Source organism: Gambusia affinis, linkage group LG20, assembly GCF_019740435.1.
Source record: "Gambusia affinis linkage group LG20, SWU_Gaff_1.0, whole genome shotgun sequence".
NCBI lineage: Eukaryota > Metazoa > Chordata > Actinopteri > Cyprinodontiformes > Poeciliidae > Gambusia > Gambusia affinis.
The window spans coordinates 12011867-12036700 of NC_057887.1; the positions used below are offsets into that span (position 1 = coordinate 12011867).

Sequence of the window (24834 nt, forward strand, 5' to 3'; positions counted from 1 at the left end):
TTATATGCCTTAATCTAGGGGTGCCCAAAGTGGGTCCTTGAGGGCCGGCATCCTGCATGTTTTAGTTCTCTCCCTGGTGGTAGTAACAACCCTTTCAGCATGTCAATGTTCTTCTTAGGCCTTGTAACGAGCCATCATTTTATCCAGGTGCGTTAAACCAGGGAGAGAACGAAAACATGCAGGATGTCGGCCCTCGAGGACCGACTTTGGGGACCCCTGCAAATCTGTTTTATATCCTTTATATCCTTGTTCTCATCTTTGTCTCAGCTTGAATTGTGGGCTGTTGTTAATGACTGATGTCCTAATAGAGTGTTCTTAATTGAATAATAACGGGTTATGAATTTGGCACATCTGGCCTGAGACTGCTGTGTTATCTGCTCTAAGATCCTGAGGCCAGAGTCAACTATGATACACAACCCAACTCTTCAAACCGACTGGAGGGATAAAAAAGGAAATAAACAACTGGAAGGCATTCTTACTGCCTGTCCATTTGTAAGTGTGTGAAAGACGGGAAGCTAGAAACACTGGAATTGAACAATTCTTCCTTTATGTCAAATCAGATTGAAACATTCTTGGCATTTCACACAGTCCAGTCTGTATTAATTTGGAAGTGTAGGAAAAGCAATCTCGTTTTGCTGCAGGGAATGATGGAAGTTTAACCCTAACCAGTTCAATGACTGGATTCCCCTGTGCCTATGTATGGGGGTGTTATGAGAATACTCACCCTTAAGCTTAACATGGTTAGGCATTTTTATTATTCCTTCTTAAAAAGTCTGTGTTTTAGCTGGAACCTGAGAGATCTCCAGGGCGCACGCCTCTTGTGCTTCGGTGTCTCACCTCTCTAGGGTTTGCCGGCTCCCCCCCTCCCACCACCAGTTCTCTCTTTCTCGCAGCACAGCGAGGTATGTGTGGTTTTGTAACAGGATCAAGACTCTGTGGCCAACCTAAACAATGGGGAAAACCTAAATCCAAGTTTACTGTCTGAACAGATAATTCAAATCCTGATTTCTCTCGAGTACCATTTGCTGTTTTTTTTTCCAGTCGGGGTGGACTACTGTTACCAAACTTTGTGGAGGGAGTTCCACTTGATAGCTTTCAGTATGCTGTAGTTTATGTCCTCTTCTTTCATCTTTTTGGCGACTGTCTACTGAGAAATTGGGTTCAACTAATTTGATTAACCTAGAGAGTGGCAACATTACACTAAGAGATCAGACTGTATTAAAGTTTGGAAATGAAAATCAAATGTGAACAATAAGTGTTTGTTTTGCAAATCACATTAGGTTTTTCCAAAGCCAAGAGAACATAGTTTTTCATCGAGTTTGTTTAATTAAAGTTTATTTTCAAATTAAATTACAGCTTCTCACATGTAAACAGAATCAAACTTAATTTTGTTACAAATTACAGACAATATTTTGCCAATAACAACCAATTAATGCCTTGACAGTAAATAATAAATAACTGTATCTGTTGCAACCAATGAGCAGAGCAGTGATTAAACTTACTGGTAGGAAAGTCCCTTACAAGATACTGTTGGCATTTTTGTTCAAGTGCAAGAAGTTGCTCTTACAAGTCATTGTTATGCAGCCTTTTATGAGCTATAGTGAAAACAAATATCAAAGTGTACTAAGGCTTTAAAAATACTGTTTACAAAATGTTTGTGGCCAGATAGTTCATGTGATTTAGTATTTTTCATAGGATGGCAGAGTGTCAGTAAAGTGTCATAAAGAGTAGATATTTTATCAAATATAATTTTACTTTTATTTTATTAGCTTTGTAAAAAGGGTCCCAAAAGTCTAATCATTTATCCTGAAACAGCACACCCCCTTCATTAAATAAAAGTTCTGGTTAAAAAGAAATTGTTTAAAGTTAAATGATCAAAGCTATTTTTCTCTCTGAATGCCCTGTTGATGAAATGGTATTTTACAAAGTTTTAACAGCATGGGTGCAAACAAGTGTGGAACACATTATTACAAACATCTTTTTTTTTTTCCACTGTGTAAATGTTCTTATTTGAAGCTTTAAGTATTCAGAGTGATATTGCTAAAAGACTAATTCATTGTAATTATTTTTTGGAGTCTGTTCCATTTTATATGTGTTGTGACTGTGGTCTATGAACCAAAACCACTGCTGTGTGTCAAATGTTGCTTATATAGACTACAACTGAAACATTGTTTGCCATTGCGCTTCCATTAATGATACCTGTAAATTTAAATAAGCAGCAAAGTCACCTTAAGTTATTTTAACATTTTTATACCCTAAAATAATTATGTAATTTTTGGATTTGTATATTCTGGTAAAGATTTTACATTAGGAAAAAAAAAGAGGAAAACCAATTTTTAAAAGATGAAAGTCTTTTGACCTTTGCTGTTTAAATTGTTGGAAATGAAACATGAGTTCAAGTAAAAGTGGAAGAAATTGATGCAGAGGTTTGCAGTTTTCGACTTCAAGCAGGAGACGTGATGATGTATTCCACTGCAAACTTGAACCAATTAGCGTTTCAGATTTATCTACCTCTATAAAGGTAGTCTTGTTCTATCATTAGAACAAGACTATTGTTGGTTCTAATGTTAGAAACCAAAATATTACGCCACAAAATGTAAAGGTTTTCTTATCAAAATCTGTAAACAATGAGCATACAACCTCTTCTCCACACCTTTCATGGGTTAATGCTTTTAACCTGTAAAGGTCCACAAATTTGTCACAGTTGGTCTTTTCTTTGTTGTCTTTTCCCTCCTGCCCCCATCTTCCCCGACCTTGCACGCTGCAGCTCTAGTAACTGCACTCTTCTTGTTGCTACAGTCCTGTCTGCACCTGTCAGTTAAATTCCCAGGGATGTCAAAGTCTCCCTCATCAAAGCCTTACCCTTTCCCTGCACCTCATGCATCATTCTGCTGCCCTTTTTTCCCACCTCCACTGGGCCTTCACACCTTCCCACTCTCTGACTTGGGGAATCCTCAGCCCTATGATGTGTGAGCCTGAAGGTTTTTGGAGCTTGCCAGTTTGTCAGTGCTTTATTCTTATAGATTCTCAGTGGTCCCTTTTTTAGTCCAGTGTTGTTGTTTTTCTTTCGTGCTGCTCTGTGGGCTTGTTGTAAAAATTCCATTGTATGCCACAGATTTTTTTTTTTGTGGCAAAACGACCCAAACCATAACAAATTTTTTTCTTTACTGCTAAGTGAACCAAGGTCACTGTGTCGATGCCTTTAAGAAACCCGACACTCACTGAGATAAACAAAAGAGACTGAGATCCACAGGAAAGAAATGAAGCATTCATTGTACGTTTACATGTGTGATTTCCAACGCAGCTCTCATAAACTTGGCAATGAGTGGATTTTGTGTACAACTTATAGTGAAAAATCCTGAACATCAGCCTTCTTGTTCTGCAGCTTTGGTATGTAAAGGATCCACCGTTGGTTTCTTTTGAACCAAATTTATTATATATTCACTTGTACCCTGTAGTGCACTTGGTGCACATTGCTAACCCTAAAAATGCAAACCAGAAAACCACTTGTGTTACGTCTCCTGTTTTAAGCAGCAGTCTGGAAATGTGATCGGCAGCAAAGTAAACATGAATTTAAAGTGGTGTCAGATGGCTTTCTGCTTGACTTCATTTTATGCATCGTGGTACAATGAAACCGTCTACCTACATGAGCTTGACTTTAAATAATATTTTACAGTACATGCACAGAACATAAGTCAGTTTGTTGGTCAAATGAAAAGAGAACTGTATGAGATAACAGTTATCATGTATGCAACAACAGGCTTATGTTGTGTTTTGTTACCTCACTAGAAACTATCACCCCTGCATTTCATGTTAATATATCAAAACAAATCATTATTTTTCTCTTTGTTTACCATGCTATGAAACTGTGCTCATTTCTTTTTTTTTTTTATAAGACTGGGTTGACATAGTAGAGGATATGCTCTTATGCTTCCAGTTTAAAATGTTGGGAACCCTTCCCACTGAAAGATAAAGGCACACCCTCAGTGGACTTAAGTTTTCAGCTTTTGCCACCAGAATTAGAAAAATGTATAAATCTGTTTAATATTCATTCTTTCCTTTGATATCGGAGATCTCAGCTTTTTCCTGAAAACTAAAAATATACATTTCATATTTTATGAATCCGCTCCCTATGGTTACCTTTCCCGATCTGCTGATTCGGCGCTCTTGCGAAGACATTTTTCACCCCAAAGATTAATAAGCTGGAAAAGATCGCTAATGAACCTCCTTCATACCTTTATGCACACATAATAACTTGAGGGGTCCAATCCATGTTAGTATACATGTAAATATTCCCAACACTCTGAAGTCAAACATTTATCTGAATATCTGATGTTACATATGCTTTCAGGGAAGTTTCTTGTAGATAGTTCCCTCAAAGGAAATACTTTCTGTCTTAAAATAGTTCAAAATAAACACTTTGCTCTTCAGTAGTCTTTCACATAACACCAACATTTGCTTCTCAGTGTCTGCTGACCCTGGCTGCCAAGCGCAGATAGTGATGGAGGGGAAATAGCCCAAGGCTACAAGACTAACGAGTGATAGCTGATGGAGTTGGCATGCAGCTGACGAGCTGCAGAGATGCCCACCTGGCTGGCCTTGGCTCCTGCTCTGGGTGAGGAAGAGATAAGCCCTGAGAGACGGCCTTTATCCTCTTCACAGCCCTCAGGGGCCCCGAGAGCGCCAAGGCTCCTTGGAAAGGAGGCAGAAGGTTTTATCAGCCTGATAAGCTCGCACAGGAACCACAACTGTAGAGGAAGAGAGAAGGTCACTTTGATTAGGGGGTCCGAGTCTGGTCTTGTTTATCCGAAATGGTACAACTATTGAAGCCTTTGCTCGGTAGAATGATAAGGGACATTATTTTTATGGGACATTCTGCTAAAGTGAAAAAAAAAATTAAATCACTTTTCCTATGGACTTGACAAAACACTGTACAAGTGCAGACTGCTTACATAGTGTGGTCTGGGAAAAAAAAGTACTTTATGCACTTTCTTATTTCCACTCAATTCCCATAAATATGCTACTGCTGTCTGTGAATGATCTTATGTCTGTGGTCTTGCCCATGGTTAAGTGGACAATAACATGGCCATAAGTTTTTTTTTTTTTATATTTTACTGGTCTTAGATAACAATTTAATTTGTTGACCGTTTTGGGATTTCCTGTGCTGAAAGCCATGACCATCAAAAAAAATCAGAAAAGGCTTTTACAAAAGTAAAATATGACAAAAAATATAGAATTCTGAAGTGATGTCCTTATTCATAGTTAATCAGATACTTATATAAATGTTAAATCTGTCACTTGATTTCAACTGTGCAGTTGCTTTTCTTCCTCATGATTTTAACATCAGTCTAAATCTTTTTTTATGGGCCATGTCAGACTTGATCAGAAACAAAACCAAACCTGAGTATATAATTAATTTGCAGCGGCTTATTTCCAATCCCACTTGCATTCTTTGCTTTTTAAAACGCCTAAACAAAACTGTGAACATTACTTGAAGAAATGACTAAAGATTTCAGGATATGTTTGATGTGACTACCAGAGCAGGCATAAATGTGTCCATCATTCCTGGGAAGAGCCAAACCATCACATATTTGAGGTTTTCCCACAAGTGATTGAGAGTGATTTTTTTTTTCTGCAGTTGTTGTGGATACTTTCAGACTAGGTATTTCCCACAGTACATGAGCACCATTAAATTCATTGCAGTTGATATTGAGGTATGTCTGTATTTTTGTCATGAAATAGATATAGTAAATGGAGCTGACATTAAAATCCAGGCCAGGCCACTAACGCATACCCACAGACCCGAGCACATATGTTTCCCTGTGATAAATCATCATCGAAAAACTTGTCATGGCATTGGCATCACTTTCTGAAAGCATTTATCCCCTTTTACTGCTCGAATTAAAGTCAGAAACCTTTGACGTTGCGCCAGACAAGTGAAACCAAAGAAAAAATTTTGATATTAGTGTCCAGAAACAGATGTGGAATAACAGTCGAACACGTGGATCATCCCATAAGCAAAGATAGATGAGAAATGTTTATTCCTTGAATGCGAAATCTAGAAAGTAATCAATTTTTTTCTTTTTACAGAACTTAAAAGTATGTGGGGGGGGGAAAAAAACAAGCATAAACATTTATTTTATTTCAATAAATGTATTGAAATAAAAGAAAAATCTATATATTTTTTTGTGTTTGACCTGCCAATTATCAATCAGACTGCATCAAGGAAGCTTGACAGATATAGATCTCTAGCGGCTTGACTCACTGGTTCCACAACCGATTTCAATTCTCTAAAATCGAGTAGAAACGGAGATAAAAAGAAGACTGGACTAAAAGAGAAATTAAATTATAATGCCCACTGCCAAGCCAAGAGTATTTTCCATCTTCTGTTCCTGAAGGAAGACACTGCAAATTTATTAATTACAGATCAGCCCCTGGAGCGAAGTTTCCAGTCTAGGAATTCTGCTGTGGATTTCCCTTTTATCCTGAGAAGCAAAAACTGGAAACAATTCTCTCAGGTCCTTTTTTTTTTTTTTTTTTTGCAGCTCGCTTTCTCTGTACTAAATTTCTCTTAACATTCTGTATACTTAGTTGTTTAGACATGTTGCAATTTTACAATAAAGAAGATTTTTTTTTTCCAAATGTTTTCTCATGATTAAACAGCACTCAGTAAAAATGATTGATCTTTTTGTGCAGATTAAAAAAAAAAAAAACAAAACAACTTTGTATAATGATTTGCATTATTTCTGTACTGGAAATATCATATTACGGGATATGGAATAAGAATCTCTTGATCATTTTCACTCTAGAATAATTCTAATATGAATACTAACCAAAGCTGTGGGATGTCTCTTTATATTATTCATTTGAAACTCCTTTTTAGAAATAGTTTTTTGTGTGTTTTCTGATTCTGGCTGGATTCTGAGAACTTCTCCCGTTACTGTACAGAAGAAGAAACTATCTCTGTGAGCATCATCATATCAACTATTGGCAGATGTTTCCTCTGCGACCCTGATCCAATAACTCAGTTTGTTTTGCAAGATCCATAATATAGATCTGATGTGAAGAGATCCAAGTAAAAGTAGACAGAGTGCTGAATTGCGTAAACCCTCCCATCGTAATTCTTGACATTCATATTGTTTTTGTCTTGCTAGTGCCCATTCTCGCTTTCTCACTTTGTATTAATGGCAGGTAAATTACAGCTCTTCTTATTGCTTAACTTTATTTATAATCAAACAAAATCCTGGCATTTAAACAAGAAACACACATATGTATTGTCGTTCCAGCAGCCGTGTCTGTCTACCATTTATTTTTATATGTTCCTCAAACGAAACAGGAATGTATCTGACGTACACTTGAAACTACCCACAACAGATCATCTGAGAACCTCGAAAATGTCTGGTTTTCTCACATTCCTACTCTTTGAAAATCATTTGTACTCGGTCTGTATTTAAAGTTTTCATGTAGAGACGGATGTAAACATTACTTGGAGAAACTGTGTATCTAAAATTTGAAATGGAGGATTTCTAGCACAAGCTTAGAAGCTAAATTACTTTGAGTAATGTTAGTAAATGTTAGTTTTCTGGGGGCATTGAGCTGCAGAGTAAAACACTACTTTGTATTTTTTTCAGTTGGATGAAGTTTGAAACGGGAACAGAAGTATTCGGATCTTATTTACAGAGCTGACATGAGTTGTGGGGTAAAATTATCTTAACCTGATCTGAGTAGATGTTTTTGGCTCTTTCAACTGTTTTCTGTACTTTTGGTGTTCTTTGCTTGATCTTGAAACTTATTAAACTAGCTTTTCCGAAGTCTGGGCTTCTTGGCCAAACAGCCAAACGTTTGGACACAGTCTGTGCTTTTATTACAGTATACCTTTCCTCCAATATTTGTTGACTTCAAGAGGAAACACAATCATAAAAGGTGACCTTTTCACATGAACTCTATAGGTTTTTTTTGTATTTTTATTTTTTTTTCAAAATCTCCACATACCATTCTACCTCAAATGTCATGCCATTTGGAACCATCTGAGGATCTGCTGTCTGTTCTCAGGTCTGGCTTAGTCATCAGAGGATGAGTATAAAAGCCTGATTGTAACCTAAGAATGCAGCTAAGTGAAGGTTTATGACAAGCAGCAGGATGATGAATGGAGTGACATCTTGGGTAGAGGATAAATGGTCTGACTGTAGATGTTCAAACTTGGGGAACTGATCTAGCCTGAGGAACCCTAAATTTTATTTTTTATTATTTCTGATTTGTGATGCGGAACTCAGCTCACCTCTGAAGCTGGTTTAAGCCTCTCAACTGTTTAAAGAAATTGAATCAATGATTTATCCTAATGTCAAATAGGTAAAAAATAAATAAATTTGTCTTTACACTTAAAACAGAAAAGTAATGAGAACATTGAGCCCCTTAGTTTTTCAGAGTGTCACAATGATTCTTTTCCACTCATTCTTCTACTTTCTGACTCATTAAAGATAATTCAAAAGGGGTTTTGAACACTTTTCTCCCTGAGATTTAAATTTGCCAGAAAAGAAATGACTGAGTATTAAAATCTTTTTACCATTACTGGCTCCTGCAAAGTCAGTTAACCTGTTTATTGCCCTCTAGCAATCATTTATAATTTTATGAATAAAGTCTGAATAGTTATAATTTCCATGGTGTTGCAAACCAAATCCCTTGAAGGGGATTTCACACTAATATAAACATGCTTTTGAATTTTCTTGCACACTGTTTCTGCAAGTGTTGACCCAATATTTGACTTTATGATTGGATTGAATTCACAATGTATACTGCTGTATATAATTTGTGTCTCTTAAAGTGCCTTCAGATGACATTTGTTGTAAGCTGATGCTATAAAATAAACTAAATTGAACTCGGTTCATTAAAGACTTAGGCAAAAATCATTTTGTTTTGCCATTTTTTCTTAAACAAAGAAATCGGAAATTAACCACAGATGTTCAGTGATGGTGTTTGTTTTGTGATTGGAAACAGATGGCTAGCAGTGGTCAAAGATTATGTACACACATACAGTAAATAATTTACACACAGATCCATAATGACAGTTCAAAAGAGAGGTGAACAGGAGTTAATGGAGATGGATTGTGTGGTGTCCCCTCCCGTGGCTGCTCGTCATCGTTGACGCTTCCCAGATTCTGTTCCACTTCTTCATGTCTAAATCACGCTTGAAACACGGAGAGCTTCTGTCGCTGTGGCAGATCTCCCTCTACTGATGCAAACTCCCACATAAGCTCCTCCAGTCTGTGGCTGGTTTGCATTATATCCCCCTTACAGCAACTTAAAGCAGAATGAGATCCTTCAATCTGTGCATCATTTGACTGCCCTGTATCAAAGTCTCAGTATATTGTAAGCCTGATAGCAGTTTTTTCCCCCCCTCTCTTATGTTTCCATAAATGGGGTCTTTCTGCTGGGTGGCCCTGTTGTAATGCCTTTGGATCATTGATTCAGTTACAGTGTAGATTTTAGGGGAGCCAGTAATGTATGGTCTACGGTTTTTCAACGAGAAACGTCATGGTCGCGTCTCCAAGAAGCCATTATTCTGTTTAATGGTCATACGCTCACCTACTCGCATAGACTCTATTTAAATAATACTGACTATGGATGAATTCAGGGTAAGAAAAGAGAATTTAATGCTCCATACTGCTAACATGAGCCATTATGTTTAAGTGTCTTTTTTTTTAGTTGTCCCTTTGGAGACTTTTCAGTAATACGCTACACAGCAGAGTCTGGGCAGAGGACAATGATTATTACAGACGCTATCTGGAATCAGATTTAATCTATTTGTGTGTTACAAAAAAAAAAAAAAAATCACTTTTTTCATATTTTGTTCTGGGAAATCAATTTATTTCACTATGGTATGATTGAAAGCTTGATCTGATATTCAAAATTCATAGACCTTCTGGGATATTTTTTTTTTCTTTTGTCTGTGAGAGTACCGGTAGGTTGTGATGTGACGGCACCTTCCTATAATGTTTGACATATGTATTCTCCTTTCTGATGTGTGATAAAGGTTTTATTTTTCTGTTTTAGGGGAGAAGAAAAGAATAAAAATGAACTCCCCCCCCCCCCCCCCCATCTGCCCAGTTCTCAGATTCCTTCCCTGATACCTCTGGATTTTATTTTTCCATATGACTTTAATAGCTGGAGAACATGAAGAAAAGCAACGAGCTTTCTGGTGAGTTCCAGGTGGAATGTGAACTTCTCTGTTAGCATTTTCTTTTGTGTGTGTGGCCCACAGTGCCAGTTATCAAGAATAAACTCCTGCCTCTACCTTTTAAGAATGGGTGTTTCTTTGTTTGGCAGAGTGAAGCTCTTTAATTATTTTTTAAAAAGTGTCCATACATAACTTCAAACTGGTAAATTGGCACATTCTCAGTCTGCTAATTCTGAGCAGAATAATTTTCAGTTTTGAAGCTGGAATGATTTTAAATGTCTTAAAAAGCCGAATTATTACTGGTTGAATGAATTAGGAGGCTCTGTACTGTCTGCCTGTGGATTTGTATTGGGATTTTCCTTCACTTCACAGTCAAGGATCCCCTACATGAAAAATGAGCAGAGAGTTAAATGAGCTGTGAGGTATTGGCTTTAAGGCAGATCCTCTTCTGAACTGATGTGGTGTGACCATTAAGCTCATTATGGAAGGGTTTTGAATTTTTTCCCTCCTTTTGTCTTCATAGTCTGCATCAGATCTACCTGTAGAAAGAATTCGTTCATAGGTGACGTACTCACATTATTGACGGTGCCACAGCCGCGCCCTGGAAGTGATTATGTTGAATGTTTGAATAATGTTTTGTTACAGCAACTTTTGAAAAACAAGGAATGAGTGAATAACAAATGCTCAAGAATTCGAGGGCATTGTTTCCATCAGAGACAAACGGGTCAGATGTTACAGATTTCCGGTTTTCTTCTTGGTCTGATCTGCCCATCCTGATGTTGACTACATGAATTTCACTGCCGTCAAACATTATGAAATGATTAAGAGACTGCTGTTTGCTTCACAACAGAAAGACGGGGGATCACACTTACCAGCTGGAACTGCTGAAGAATCGCAAACTAAAGGATTATTCAAATGAACTCAAGTCAACTGAGCTCACAAACTCTTGTGGAAATTCTCATGAGGGTTCAAAGGAGCAAACATCCCAGCAACTAGAGGTAATCTAGGATTTTCTCAGAATTTGGACATGTCCTTTTTCTGCTTTACTCCCTCATACACAGCATACGTGTGATTAACACATTACCGTAGTTTTATCCCACAAGTGAATATAATTTTCATAGTGTTTATTCTTTGGACAGTCATAAGAATTGGAGACATTTTTTTGAGATTATGACATTTGTGGGATTTTAGAATGACTGTCAATTTTAATTGTTGACAAAAAATTTTTTATTGTTTCTATCTTATAGACAACAATCTAATATTTGAAAAGGATTGTGGAAGTAAACAGTAAGGATGTCTATGCTGTAAATATTTCAACGAGAAATGTCAATTTGTTAAAGTTAGTCCCATCACCTTTATGTACAATATGTGTATTTAGTTTATTTTTTGCCTTCTTTCAATTAGTTTTTTTCACCTGCTTTAGAGCCTTTCATTACTACATAATGTAATGGAAATTAGTTAGCTTATAGCCAGTATTAAATAACATTTTGGTTTATAATGTTGTACAGTTGCACATAAAGTAACAAAAAAAGAAGTCTGCTCTCAGCTGATGCCATATTCCAGCCATTCTTTTTTAATATTTGCTGTCAGCAGACCCCAGCTGAAGCAAACCTTCAGCTGGGGTCTGTGATCAGTTCACTCTGCCTGACTGCATCCAGAGATGCCTCAAAAAATTAGACAAGTTTGTGTTTGACTGCAACGGAGGTCAGGCTGGTTCCCATCACACTTTTGCTGGCTCCAGTTTTCACCCCATCTCACACTAACAGACGTTTGTGCCAGCTCACCCTGCTGACTGACTAGTGAATACTGACACGCATTTTCCCCATGTGGTTATCGGGTGTAAAATTGGGCCAAAATGTGTATAGCATGTCCCCAGTTTAATTTGGATTTATTTTTGTCTTTTTTGGAATAAACAACAAAAATCTGCTGCTGTTTGATAGAGGTAGAAGGTCTGAGTAGCATAAAATACAGTAATTACATGGGACATCCCCTGTAGTACATCACAGCAAAATTTCCGCGAATGTACTCAGAATCATAAGGTTAATAACAATAATAATAATAATAATAATAATAATAATAATAATATTGAACTGGTTGGTAGACCAAAATTTGTATGAGTTCTAGGTTTTGGTAAATAACATCTGATTTTCATTATCTCAGTAGAATTGCTGACCACTGCTGAACACCGATTAAATAAAACCTGTCCAAGTACGATCTTTTACTGGCTCATTGGTGGATTTGTAGTCTTTGTCCCACTCCTATGGTTTTCTGCTGAATGTTTAAGAAAAGGCAATATTTTGGATGAGTATACAATTTTCAACCACTAAAAACTTGCAAACACATGTCTTCTGGCATTATTGACACCTCAAATGCGTTTAAACATACATGGATAGATGTGATGATATAAAAAACTTCTTCTTTTAAGTAGGAGCTAAAAATTAAATAGAAAAACAAGCAACAACATGTTGTGTTCTGTTTGACTCCATTTAGAAAAACACCCCAACTTCGTGCAGTGATTACATTCTAGCTTTTGTAGTTTTCAGTAAGAAACTTTTGTAATATATCCTGTTATCTGGAATTCCTCTTGCCATAAAACATCATCATGTCTCTTCCGCAGTCTCGCAGACTTTTCCAAGAGAGGTGCTCCGATTAATGACCATTCAGTGCTCAACTAAAGCATACAAAAGCAAAGGATAGATTTCAACATGGCACACAGAAATACAAAGAGTCAGGACTGGGTGATTGCGTGCAAACTCAGAAGAATTTACACGCTGTCTTGTTAAGCCCTTATTTCATCAGTGTTTGACCTGCAGTTACTCATTAGCCCCTTTGAACTTGTTTTCTTGAAGCCTTCTGTTGTCCCTGGAGTTTGTTATGCCCCCATCATCATCTTCACCACAAGGCAAACACTTGTAGCGTTGCTGTGCTCTGGAAAGGGAAACAACTCTCTGGACAGGAACAGAGAACAGGCATGAGGTCTGCTTGACACGAGATATTTCTCATGCTTTATGCTTTGCTTTTGAGTTATTTCCCTGTTTGCTCTGTAATAGAATTTAACTATGTAGAAACATGTCACCAGAGTTTGCAAGGTGGTGAGTTTGCTTTTCTATTGCATTGGAACAGAATCAATATTACTTGATTGTCAGTGACGCTGAATCAGATGCACATTACATTTTAAAGTTGTATTTGAAAACCCTTTGGAAAATTACATATTACTTTCTTTCCTCTTCATATTTTTATGCTTTATGATGGTCTTTCACATAAACTCCCGCTACAATACACTAAGTCTTGTGGTTATAATAAAAGTTTAGAGGTCTGAATAGTATTCCAAGGTCCTGTTTTAAAGTATATCATCGACTAGGGGTCTGCAGCTCATTCCACCTCCATACTGAGCCAAAAGTGTGCAGTTTAGCTGGTAGACAGTTTGAAAACTGTAGCTAATGTCTGCTTAGGTTTTCTTCTTGGCCCGAAATGGGCTGGCCAAAAATGTTGAAAAGTCCAGAACTCACACCCCTGCAGAATGATGGATGGAAAGTTGGAACAAAGGAAGCCTTTTAAAAAATGACCTAGAAGAAAACTAAACTGCTTTTCTGTCTTGTGAAAGCTGCAAAAGGAAATGTTTAATTTCTGTGTACCTCATGTTTAAGTGACTTAACTAATGAGCATTTAAATGTCTAAGACAGGAAACCAATCACCTTTACCTTTGTTTTTCAAATATTGTATAAAAAAAGAAAGCTGCATGGCTTGTAAGCCTCTGATGTAGTTGTGATGAAAGAGATAAGGTACATATTTTTGATGAGAGTATTATGGGGGACATGGAAACAGATTGTGTGCTTTGGCTAAGACTCAAGGTGCTGTTTGGTAGGCAAAGGGAGAGCATATGGGCTAAATTCTTAGGGGTCTTGGCCCACCTTAATAAGGTCGGCATGCAAAGGCTGCTGCACCAGAAACCAGGAGACAATGCCAGGAATCATAAGCCTCACAGTAGCGTCAGCAGCTCCCAACTGAAATCCTCTCTCCTTCCATCTCAGCTCAGGTCCTCAACTTTCCTTCAGCCATCATTCTACCCCTTCATCTCATTGCCCTTCTTCAAAGTGGACCCCTCTGGTGATTAATCCATTCGAGTAAACATCCTCTTCCAGAGAGCTAGATGAGCTCAGCAGCCACAGGGGTGCAAGATGTGAGATGGAAACTCAACTAACTTGCTCTGATTTACTTGCATTATGCTGAAGTAGGAATACTTGCTGTTAAAATTTCTAGTTAAGCAAATGGAGACCACATTACTTTGATTGATTAATAAGTTGTTTTTTGTTTCTGTGATCCTGACAACATGTTCAAATACGTCTTGAGATGATTATCAATCAATCAATCAAATTTTATTTGTATAGCACATTTCAGCAGCAAGGCATTTCAAAGTGTTTTACATCAAATCAAATACAAAAATACAATGCAACATAGAATCAACAATAAAAACACAACATCAAGTCAGATTCCGTCAATAAATTTGCAATTGATTACGTTTCAAATACAACTCTAAACAAGTGGGTTTTTAGTTGAGATTTAAAGGAAGTCAGTGTTTCAGCTGTTTTACAGTTTTCTGGAAGTTTGTTGCAGATTTTTGGTACATAAATACTAAATGTCGCTTCTCTTCTTACTCTTATTAAAGAGTAAGAAGCAATACCACTAAGTGTACCAAGGTTTTTTAAAACCTTGGTACACTTTGATATCTGCAGCAAATCTCCACTTTTACAACTGGTTTTCAAAATAAAACTAAATGTTAAGCTCTTGTAGTCAAATCTTTGATAAATCTGACTCATTACTTACTGAATGAGCATTAAAATTAAAGAAAAAAAAAACATTACAAAAAACCCAGTGTTGTTTCTGGATAAATGATTAAATAAAGCTCCACAAAGAAATTACCTTGGGCATTTTGTACACCTGTAAAGTCAGAGTTTTTTTTCTTAATTATCTGCAGCAATACCACTAAAAATCCTGTGGATTTTTCATTTACATAAAATATGTATCCAAACAACCCACTCTAAAATTGAAAAGGCCAAGTAAAATATATCCACATGCTTTCTTAGCTGAGTTTTGCATTCTGACAGAGTAAAAGAACCAGGGGTTGACAGATATTGAAGCTAACTTAAAAAATCTGATACTGATAAAACAAAGCAAAAAGCTTAAGAAGTCTGACACCATATTAGATATTTCCACTACACACTTATGTAATTGTCTTCAAAAAAATAATAAGGAACACCCAAGAATTTTTAGGAAGGCTGCATAGCCCAGAGGAATCGTGAGGTTTTGGATGGTGTTTTTCTCTGTTCAGAACTCTCACTGTTCCCAAATAGTTGTGTCTGGGCAGATCCAAGCTGGTTCCCATTTGGAGACGGCGGCTGGCTCTGGCCTGTAATTCATGGAGGGGAAAACAAATTGCTTTCTGGTCACTGTCTCTGCTCAAGGCCAGTTTATTTCATGCTCCTTCGGCTCTGCCATTCTTTTCCTTGCTTGTATCATCCGTCCAACTATTTCAACACTTTCGAGGGCCATTACCGTGGGCCTCTCAGGAGTGGTAAAGGGTGGAGTTGCCCAGTTGCTTGCTGGTTGGTTGAAACCATCTGCAACAAAACCTCCATAACATAGCTTCTGTTCTCAGAGGCACCTTTGTATAGGTTGCCAGTTGTTTCAGCACTCATCAGGAGATTAGTCTTTGAGTTCTTAGTAATTAAAACATCTACAGCAGCATCATTAATCATTGTATTGCTTCTCTTCAGGGACACAAAAAAATCAGGAAAACATAGACATCACTGGCATTTATTGCTTTTCTTTCCTCTGTTCAGATCATCCATTCATTTTTCTTTTTTCTCTTCATCAGTACAGAGTTGTGTAATTTGGTGTCTACCTATCACAAGTCCATTAACTGACAATACAGAGACATGTAAATATCTACTCGCATACCCTCATACGGGCAATTTAGAGTGGTTATTTAACCTAATGTGTGTTTCTGAATATAGTTTCATAAAGAGAGAATATGGATAACATGCAAATTACACATAAAAGGGAAACAGTTTTAGCGATTTTCCAAATTATAATTTTTTTTATATTACACCTTTAAAAACCTCAATGAGGATTATTGCACACAATGTTTTTATATATAAAGAGCTTGATGTGGTGGGGCCTGAATCTGAAACTGAGTGGTAAATGGATTGAACTTGTAAGAAGAGACATTTAGAAATTGACTGGTGATTTTTTTTTTTTGGGCAGTGAATGCACCATCACTAAATTTACCAGGTCATCCTTTCAACACCACTTAATGTAGACGCTGTTATTGGGGGAGGAATACCTAAAGTTAGCTGTTTAGGGTTTTAAAATGGAATCAGCTGCATCAAAACAGACTATCCATGATTGCACCCAACTTGAGAGAAATCTCAGATGGAAATCAGAAGAAAATGAACCCTAGAGAATGACACTGCTTCAATGTAGAAAAGGTTTTGGTGGGACGGAGGTTTAGTCTGAAAGTTTTAGGCCGTAATACATTCTTCTACAAGGGACTGAGGGAATTTAATACAGCCTAAATGATTTCTTTGGAAGAAAATATTGTTTTTTAATCCAACTCTGGTTTATGACGGTGCTGTGTATGAAAGGAGGTACCTATTTTGAGAACTTTTAACTCAACACTGCTGAGTTGTTTTTTTTTTTTTGTTTGTTTGTTTGTTTGTTTGTTTCCCTCTTTTTTTTCATATCATGGGAACGCGGCCCATTTGATAACATTTGATGGTTTTCTGTTTTCGGGTGAATGGAAAAAAATATGCTGCAACACAATACAGGTCTGTCATAATCAATGTTTGTAATTTAGGCTAATGCTTCTCTCTTCACTTTAAACTTAAAAAGGCTGCCTTAGTGAATATTTTTTATTACGTAAAAATATTAACTGAAGGTTGATGCTCAAACTGTTAAGGTTCTGAGGTTACACTACTGTTTTTTGTGGGGGGGGGGTTGTCACCAAATTTTATGATTGTTTCTTCTTAATGTACGAGAGGGAACATAGACAACTTTGGACTCTCCTAGCCAACAATTGATTGCCTAAGATAACCAAAAAGAAGAGATATTTATTTAATTTATGTTATTGACATTTTGTTTTTAGCCTTTGTTCAACATAATCAAGATTGTGTTAAAGAGGATCATGATGGTGTGCTAGCTGTCTTATGACAATAATAGTTTCCTGGCTATCTGAAATTGTTTTGATTTTATGGCTGTAAAATGCTTTTAAAAACATGCACTGAGTAGATGCTTTTACCCCAACAACTCAGTGCCAGTTATATAGTATTTTGGTAGGTGCTTGACAGTGCAATAACAGAGAGAGAGAGAGAGAGAAAAACCTTGAGCAAAATCCTGTTTGTACTGACTTGACATGTAATAAGAGGTTTAAAAATGGACAGTTACAAAGATATTCTAAAACGAGAGCTGCAGAGTCAAGATTTCAGGTTTCTTTTCTCACTATTAAAATATGCGGATGAGAGCAACGGTTTAGGTACTGTAAAATACGAGTTATTTGAGCAAAGTCTCACACAAACCATATTCTATGAAATGGATCCTAGGCAATGACAAAACTCTTTGGTTGATTTGTGAAAAAGGTAATGGTGTATACATTTTGTTTTACTTTATGTTTGACAAAATATGAAAAATGCATAAGTATTGGTTTTAATTGGAGCTGTGAACTTGGTTTGAAATATTAAGGTGGTGAACTATGAACATGAATACATTCAGTTTAACCTGGCTGAGATAGTTCATGATCTGGCACAAACATGTGAAGAATAAAGAAGACTGCTGCTGTGTGTAGATCGAAGCCTGCTGGGAGTTACTCATGTTGTCTTCCTCGGTTTTGGAGAAATGCCCAGCTTTTGGGACAGCTTTATTATTGCTGATGTGTCATTGACATAAGTTATAGTGATGAGGTTTTTCTGTACTCTTCTCCAGACAGATACCTTTTGCAATAAGATAATTTTGCCTTACCTGTGAACTGCAGATAAAGCTAAAAGATGCAGATGTCAGGATAGTTCCCCTCAGCTTATCTTGATTTCAGATTAACCAGATTTATTAAAGTTCAGATGTGAACTTAAGGATACTAAATCCACAGTTTTAGTCCAAAGGTTAAGCAAATATTTTCCCTTAAAAACTGTTTTTCCACTTGTGCTGGAAGACACTTTGCTAATTTAACGTCTCGTGCATTTTAGAAGGGATGTGCAAACCTTCCACAGCCACTCCATCCTGGGCACATTTTATATTCGCTGAATCTAAATTATAACTTTAACATTAGTCCTGAACATAAAGTGATGTAATGATAAGATTGTGGCTGCTAAGTGTTCAGACGCACACATTACGACTGTATCTGCCATTCTGCCTACCAATATTTGTAGAATTACTGAAAGCACTAATCCGCACGTGTTCTTCATGTCCAGCATCTGGTTTGTGTTTATTTAGATGCCGCTGGCTGTCTAAGCCCCCCCTCCTTACGTCTCACCTTCAATGTGTGCATTTGCCATTTCTCTAACTCTTTTTTTTCTTCCCCCCTTTCGGCTGTGTGTGCGCAGAGTGATTTCTTGGAACCACTGCATCCTGTTGGCCTGAGGGAGTCGGGAGCCTCTGGCTGATTAGAGGAAGCCCCATATCCGATTCCAACCCCCCTGCCCTGTTCAATGTTGCTACCCAGGTTTAATACCTTAATACCTCAGCCTCCTGATCATGGACCTTTGCTATAAAAGTGTTTGCTCGATTACCAAGGAATGCCGGAGCTCTCTGTAGGCGCCAATGTCGGATCCTAGACAGGAAAACAGCCATCTGCATCGGTGCAGAATCAAAAGTGTTTTATAAAATTTTCTTGGTGATTTTTAAGTTTTGGTTACTTCTCATAAATTTGTTTTACAGCTAGAGACTTTTTCATGCCGTAAATATGTAAACATATATTTTAGGTTTATGAGTAAGCCATGTTTGCACACCAGGTCTGTTCAATCCATCATCCAAAAAGGAAAATCAAAACTAAATCTACCAAGACAGGACCATCCACCTAGAGCAGCAGAGAAGGTAAGAAATGACTTAGTAGATGACGCATGCAACCCTGATGAAGATGCAGAGATTCTCAGCTAAGATGGGAGAATCTGTAAACAAGATGATGAGTCTTATACTGCACAAATCTGGCCTTTATGTTTCAGTGATAAGGAGGGGCCAACTGTTTAAGCAAACTTCTGATCAGCTGGGACCGAAACTAAACTTTCTGGCCTACATACAATATGCTAAGTGTGGAGGTAAATAAACAGTTCACATCTGTATTTAGATGAATACATGACAATCCTGAAAGACAACCTGAAAGAGGGGTTAAAATTTAAATGGAGGTTCACCAGTGAGACAACAATCTTAAATATCCAGGCAGAGCTACTATGGGTTGGTTTAGGCTACAGCATTTTAATGTGTTGAATAATAGTCAAATTTACTTAAAATGTGTGGCGAGACTTAAAAAATGTACTATTAGAGACTACTATATTACATAAAAATATCTTTCCAATAACACAAAAACTTAAATGTAATGAAAATCATATGATTTTGAATTCTAACAATTTTGAGTTATTTTAAAGTTTTGGTTGCTCCTCATATAATCAGCACTGTTTGTTGTGCAAACTGGAATCTTTTCAGCCACAAACCTGTAAATATGTCTTTTAGATTGATGGATGTTGCCAGACTTGCAAAAACCTGTACAACAACATGCTTCTGCAACATGCTTCTGTTTTTTTCTCTCTCTCTCTCCATCTTCCTTGCCTGTGTTTAACCAGAGGGAAATAGTGCAGAGAACTAATTACACAAACAAAATTCCTCTGCCATATTTTTTTTCCAGAGGATATGATTTCAGCAGCTTCAGATTGTGACTCAGATTGATTTGTCTCCTTGCAGCATTTATAGTAATGCAAAGCTCTAACATTTTCCTGCTTTTTTTTTTTTTTTTTTTTCAGAAAAGCTGTGTGTTCAGTCTCATATTCAACTTGATGATCCTGACTTTGTGCTTAGAATATTGTTTTTTTGAGGAGAAACTATGCTAAGTGGCAGTCCATTTTTATGTATCTCTAATTAAATCTTCTAATGTGGTTTGGTCTCTGTATTCGAGAGCTCAGAACATGATGTTGGGAATCCACAAGAAGGGCAGAGCCCACACTGCCTGGGAAAGTATTAAATACGACCCAACCTTTGTGTGAGGCTGCCTCTATTCATCATGAGCACACCGGGAATGGTTTTAATTTTTCCTCGAAGAAACAACACTCAAAAGCCAACTAAAAAAGCAGCTAAAGTAAAGGCAATTTACAAGAAACTTGTCTGTCTAAATTAATGCTTAAGAACTTTAAGAGTGATTAAAGAGAAGCATGCATCTTCCTGCAAAGTCGGTTATTCAGTTTACCACTTTCCTGCCAGATTGCCAGAAGCTTCATGCAATTAAACAATCATCACAATTATCTATAAAGTGTATTCATCTCTTTTGTTTTTGTCCTCGGGCAATCAAAAGAGTTGAGATTTAGTTTTATGGCGACCGAAGCTACAGTTGAAGCGTTTTGCTCCATTTGCTGTGAAATAAATGGAGGGAGGCACGTTGAGCCAGAGTGGGTGTCAGCCCACAGCATGGAGGAGCACACGGGCGCAGAGCATGTGATTGGAATATATGGCCAGGGCGGCGAGCCGGATGTTGGAGGTTTCATCAGACTTGTGTAAATGTTTACCCTATGCGCTGTTTCCATTTCAGCTGGCAGCAAAGCGTCACCTTACCACTTAGTGGTTTGTACAGTTCATTTCTGTCAACGCTACCATCTCGCAGCTGCGGCGGATTGGACGTACGGCAGCAAGAGCCGGTTTTATCCCAGAGCTGGTGGAGTCGCTGGTTGCGCAGGTCTTCAGGGTGATGTTTGCTTTGTTACAGAACATTACCTCATTTATGAGCGATTTGCTGAATGTACATGTAACACAGTGTCTTTTAATAATTAGCAAAGAAAATGCACATTATGCACATGCAGTTGGTAGCACTGGCATTAGAGATGGAATGATTTTTGTGACAGAGTTCCTGCAAAAATCACTTAATACTAGGCCATTGTGTTTAATACCGGAAAACCATAAGCCGATGGCAGTTTTCATACGTTTAAATGTGTTTGGGACGTTTTTGGTTGTTACAGTAGGTCACGGAGTATGAGTCCAATATGAGTCAGACAAAATGCCTTTGGCAGTTCATATATGTACTTCCAAAAGATTCCTCTCTTTTTATACATATGTATGATCAATCAAACATCTCAACGATTTTTGCTAAATAACCAAAAAATGGAATTTGACATTTTTTTCTTCATAGGAAGGTCTTTAGTGTCACTCTCTGTTCACCCTCAGCTCCACATGTGGAGTTGAAAAGGCAGAGCCCTGTACATCAGTCTGTTCTCCCGACACACGTAAATCATAAAGCTTCAGAGGAGAGATCTGCAATCTGTGATCCCTCAACCACAGCTAAGGGGCTTTTCTTCAAATGATTCATCACATGATGATTAGCTGTGGCGGAGCTGGTAGCATTTTTCTTTTAACCCAGGTCCTGTCCTGAGCTATTTTAGATATGAGCGAGCAGTGGTGCTAACCAAAAACTTCAGATGTGGACTGAGGATGAGTGTTGTGTCTCCTAACAACCTGACAAACCTGGAAACCAGATGAGCTCTGACGCTGTCTTGGTGTGCAAATCTAAAAGCAGAGAAGGGAAGGAGATTGTGGCAGTAAATGCTTTTTTGATATGAGCAGTATTCCAAAGTTACATTCCAGACCCTCTCACCCAACTGTGTTTCCTCTTACGTTTTCTTTTAACTTTGTCATAACTTGCAGTATTTTATTGCTGATACTTGATCTGCGTTTTTTGCAAAGGTTTGACATGTAGAAATAATTTTCAGTATATGCCGTATTCTTTTAAATAACCACAATATAATATTAAGTACAGTTTTCTGAATGATTTGCTTCGCTAGTACAACTTTCACTCTGTTGCTGACTTGCAGAATATGCCAATTTAATATCATGAAATAAATTAAGATTGTTTTTCATATTTCTTTTTCTAGCCCTCCTGAAAGGAAACATAAATAAATGTATAAGAAGCAGCAACAATCACCTAAACCACAAATTTGTCCTATCTTTTGTAGTCAAATGAGATGTTTCATAGTACATCAATACAGGAAGCATTGTGTTATTTTTCAATTCAGTAGAAATTAATTTGTACATAATACTGGTAGGCCACAGATGTTTTTTTTTGTTGTTTTTTTTTTTTCCCCCACAGCTGTTTGTTTCTCAGCAAAACAAAATAGTGAACCCGTCACTTGTGTGACTCTGGGGTTGTTTCCTACAGCCTATCAGAATCACTGTCTTTAAGTGTCGCTGAAAGGCATTTTCATTTCCACACAGAGGAATAGGAATAAGTAATGACAACACACAACAGAAACCCACAGACCTAAAAGACAACAAACTGACAGGCCACTTTTTAGATGCAATGCTGAGAGTCAACTTTCCTACAGTGTTGAAATTTTTATGTATATTTTTTATTCCCTCATACCGAGGCAAATGTAATGTCTTACTTTTTAAATCGCAATTAAGTGATTTATATATAAATATTGCGCTTAAGTTAAAAAGAAAAAAAAAATAGATCAACATTGACGGCAAGTAGTGCCTTCCCTGCCACAGCTAAATGACAAAATAAGTTTTTGGGTGTTCCTTATTTCAGTTTCCGACATTCTGCAACCCATTTCCTGGTATGCATTCACCAGAGAAGGTAGCCATAGCCCTTAAATTTAGCAGACAAATGTTCCAGATCCTCAGTGTTCCATGACAGAAGCTGAAAGCTCAAGGGATAAAATGGAACAACTTGGTTGTTCTGTTCACCTCTCCTTTTATGTCTCCTTCTCTTGCAACTTGAAAAAAACCCCAGACATTTCATGACATGCCATAAAAAATAGTGTTCCCTTTTAAAAAGCTTGTTACATCTTTTTGCTTCCTCTGACATTTTTCCAAACACCCGGGCCTTTTCAACAACTCTTATAGTGGAAATGGAAAACTTTGAGTCCGCAAGGGAGAATTATTGTCTGCGTGACATGCGATGCTGTAACCAACTTGGAAAAGACCTACAATAGTCATTCGACCTGAAAATCATCCAGTTCTGCTCAAAAGATGAAGTATCAGTGAATGTCGAGATTTTATTTTCTCTGCTTTATTAATTGATACTTTAAGTACTTAGTAGTATTAACACTCTCGTCTTCTTTGTTGTAATTGCCAAAGAAAGAAAAGTAAGGAGAATGCGTCCCTGTCTGGAATGCACATAAAAGTACAGAATGGGACATTTTGTATTTAGGGTACACCAGGAGATCTGCTTCTTGTGTGGCATCCTCTATATATTGTGGATTTTCGGCTCAGTTTTAAGAGCCTCCTTCCTTTAAACTGTTACCCCGGAGCAAACATAAGCTTCTGCTGTGAACTTCCATGTTTAATTAATGATGTTTTGCTGCTTATTTATCCTCTAAAAATTGCTGACAAGTGGGGGCCATATTATAATCTAAATGTCTGTCTTTTTAACATCAAGCTACTGCTGTGAAGGGGGGAAAAGCTGGCGTCTAGAGGGTTTAGGGGCGTAGAACTAAAAAAACAAAACACAAACTTGTTTTTACTCTAATCTGACTAATCTGAAGCAGGAAAGCAAGTTGCAAGTCTGACTTGCATTTACAAGACCACCAAAGGCTGTGGTCTTTGAGAGCAAAGGATGTGGAGATATATTGAAGAATATCTTGTAGATACCTTGGATTTCATCCTAGTAAAACAAGAGCAAGTTACCAGTTGTACACACTAAATGACCCAGCGATAAAAGTAACACCACATCAGAAGAAAACACTTTAACATAACTGTTAACTAAAACGTTGTTGTTCCCACACACTGTCTGGTGTTTGTGTAGCAATGTGTAATCACACAAGGAGCTGCTGTAACAGGAGCTCCAGCTGTTCACTGCCTCTGTGACAAAGAAGCATCTCTCCGTTGTACTATCTTTCTTCTTCCTCACTTTCTCCTTATTTGTTAATCTTGCCTTCTCCCCTACCTTTTATTACTTCCTTGTCTTCATCCCCACATATAAGAGAGCAATCTCTTCTCTTATATGACGTTACTCCCAATCTACCAGTCTTGAATTCTCGTGCTTTAATCTGCGCTTCCCAATCTTCTTCGTCTCATCTCCCCCATTTGTCCTTCTCAAACATTCATTCTGAAAAAAATCCCGCAGAATGAAGGAAAATAAACCCGCATAAGTACAATCTCACGTCGTCTAATCAGCCAAATTGCAGTGGTTCACTCTGCCTAAGGGAACTTTCTTTCTTTGCTGGGAAACATTACTTAATGGCACCAAATTAGCCACAAAGAGCATGCCGTTGTCTCCTCACTCCTGGCTTAAGATCGGATAGAGCTACACTCTAGCTTACAACCGTTTCACTTTAAGGGAAGCTACTTAAATGTAAAATGTTTTTACTGAGTATGGGACAAGGTGACAAAAAGGATGTTATTGAAAACACTAATACATAAACTTGAAAAAAAAAAAAAGAAGAAGATAAACACCTGCAAAATTTAGTGTTTATTTC

General features: G+C 37.4%; 1 long non-coding RNA gene across 3 annotated transcripts in view; it reads left to right on the forward strand.

Annotated features, from left to right (window-relative positions):
- The first annotated feature begins 10091 nt into the window (after positions 1-10091).
- The window catches only part of LOC122823123, a 45254-nt gene continuing 30511 nt past the window's right edge, over positions 10092-24834 (forward strand). For 2 of the 3 annotated variants that reach the window (XR_006369289.1, XR_006369288.1), the window contains exons 1-2: positions 10092-10195; positions 11025-11172. This is a non-coding gene — a long non-coding RNA (uncharacterized LOC122823123). Of the gene's footprint in view, positions 10196-11024; positions 11173-18765; positions 20308-24834 lie in introns of those variants that run through there. The other variant, XR_006369287.1, reaches the window with a different exon arrangement.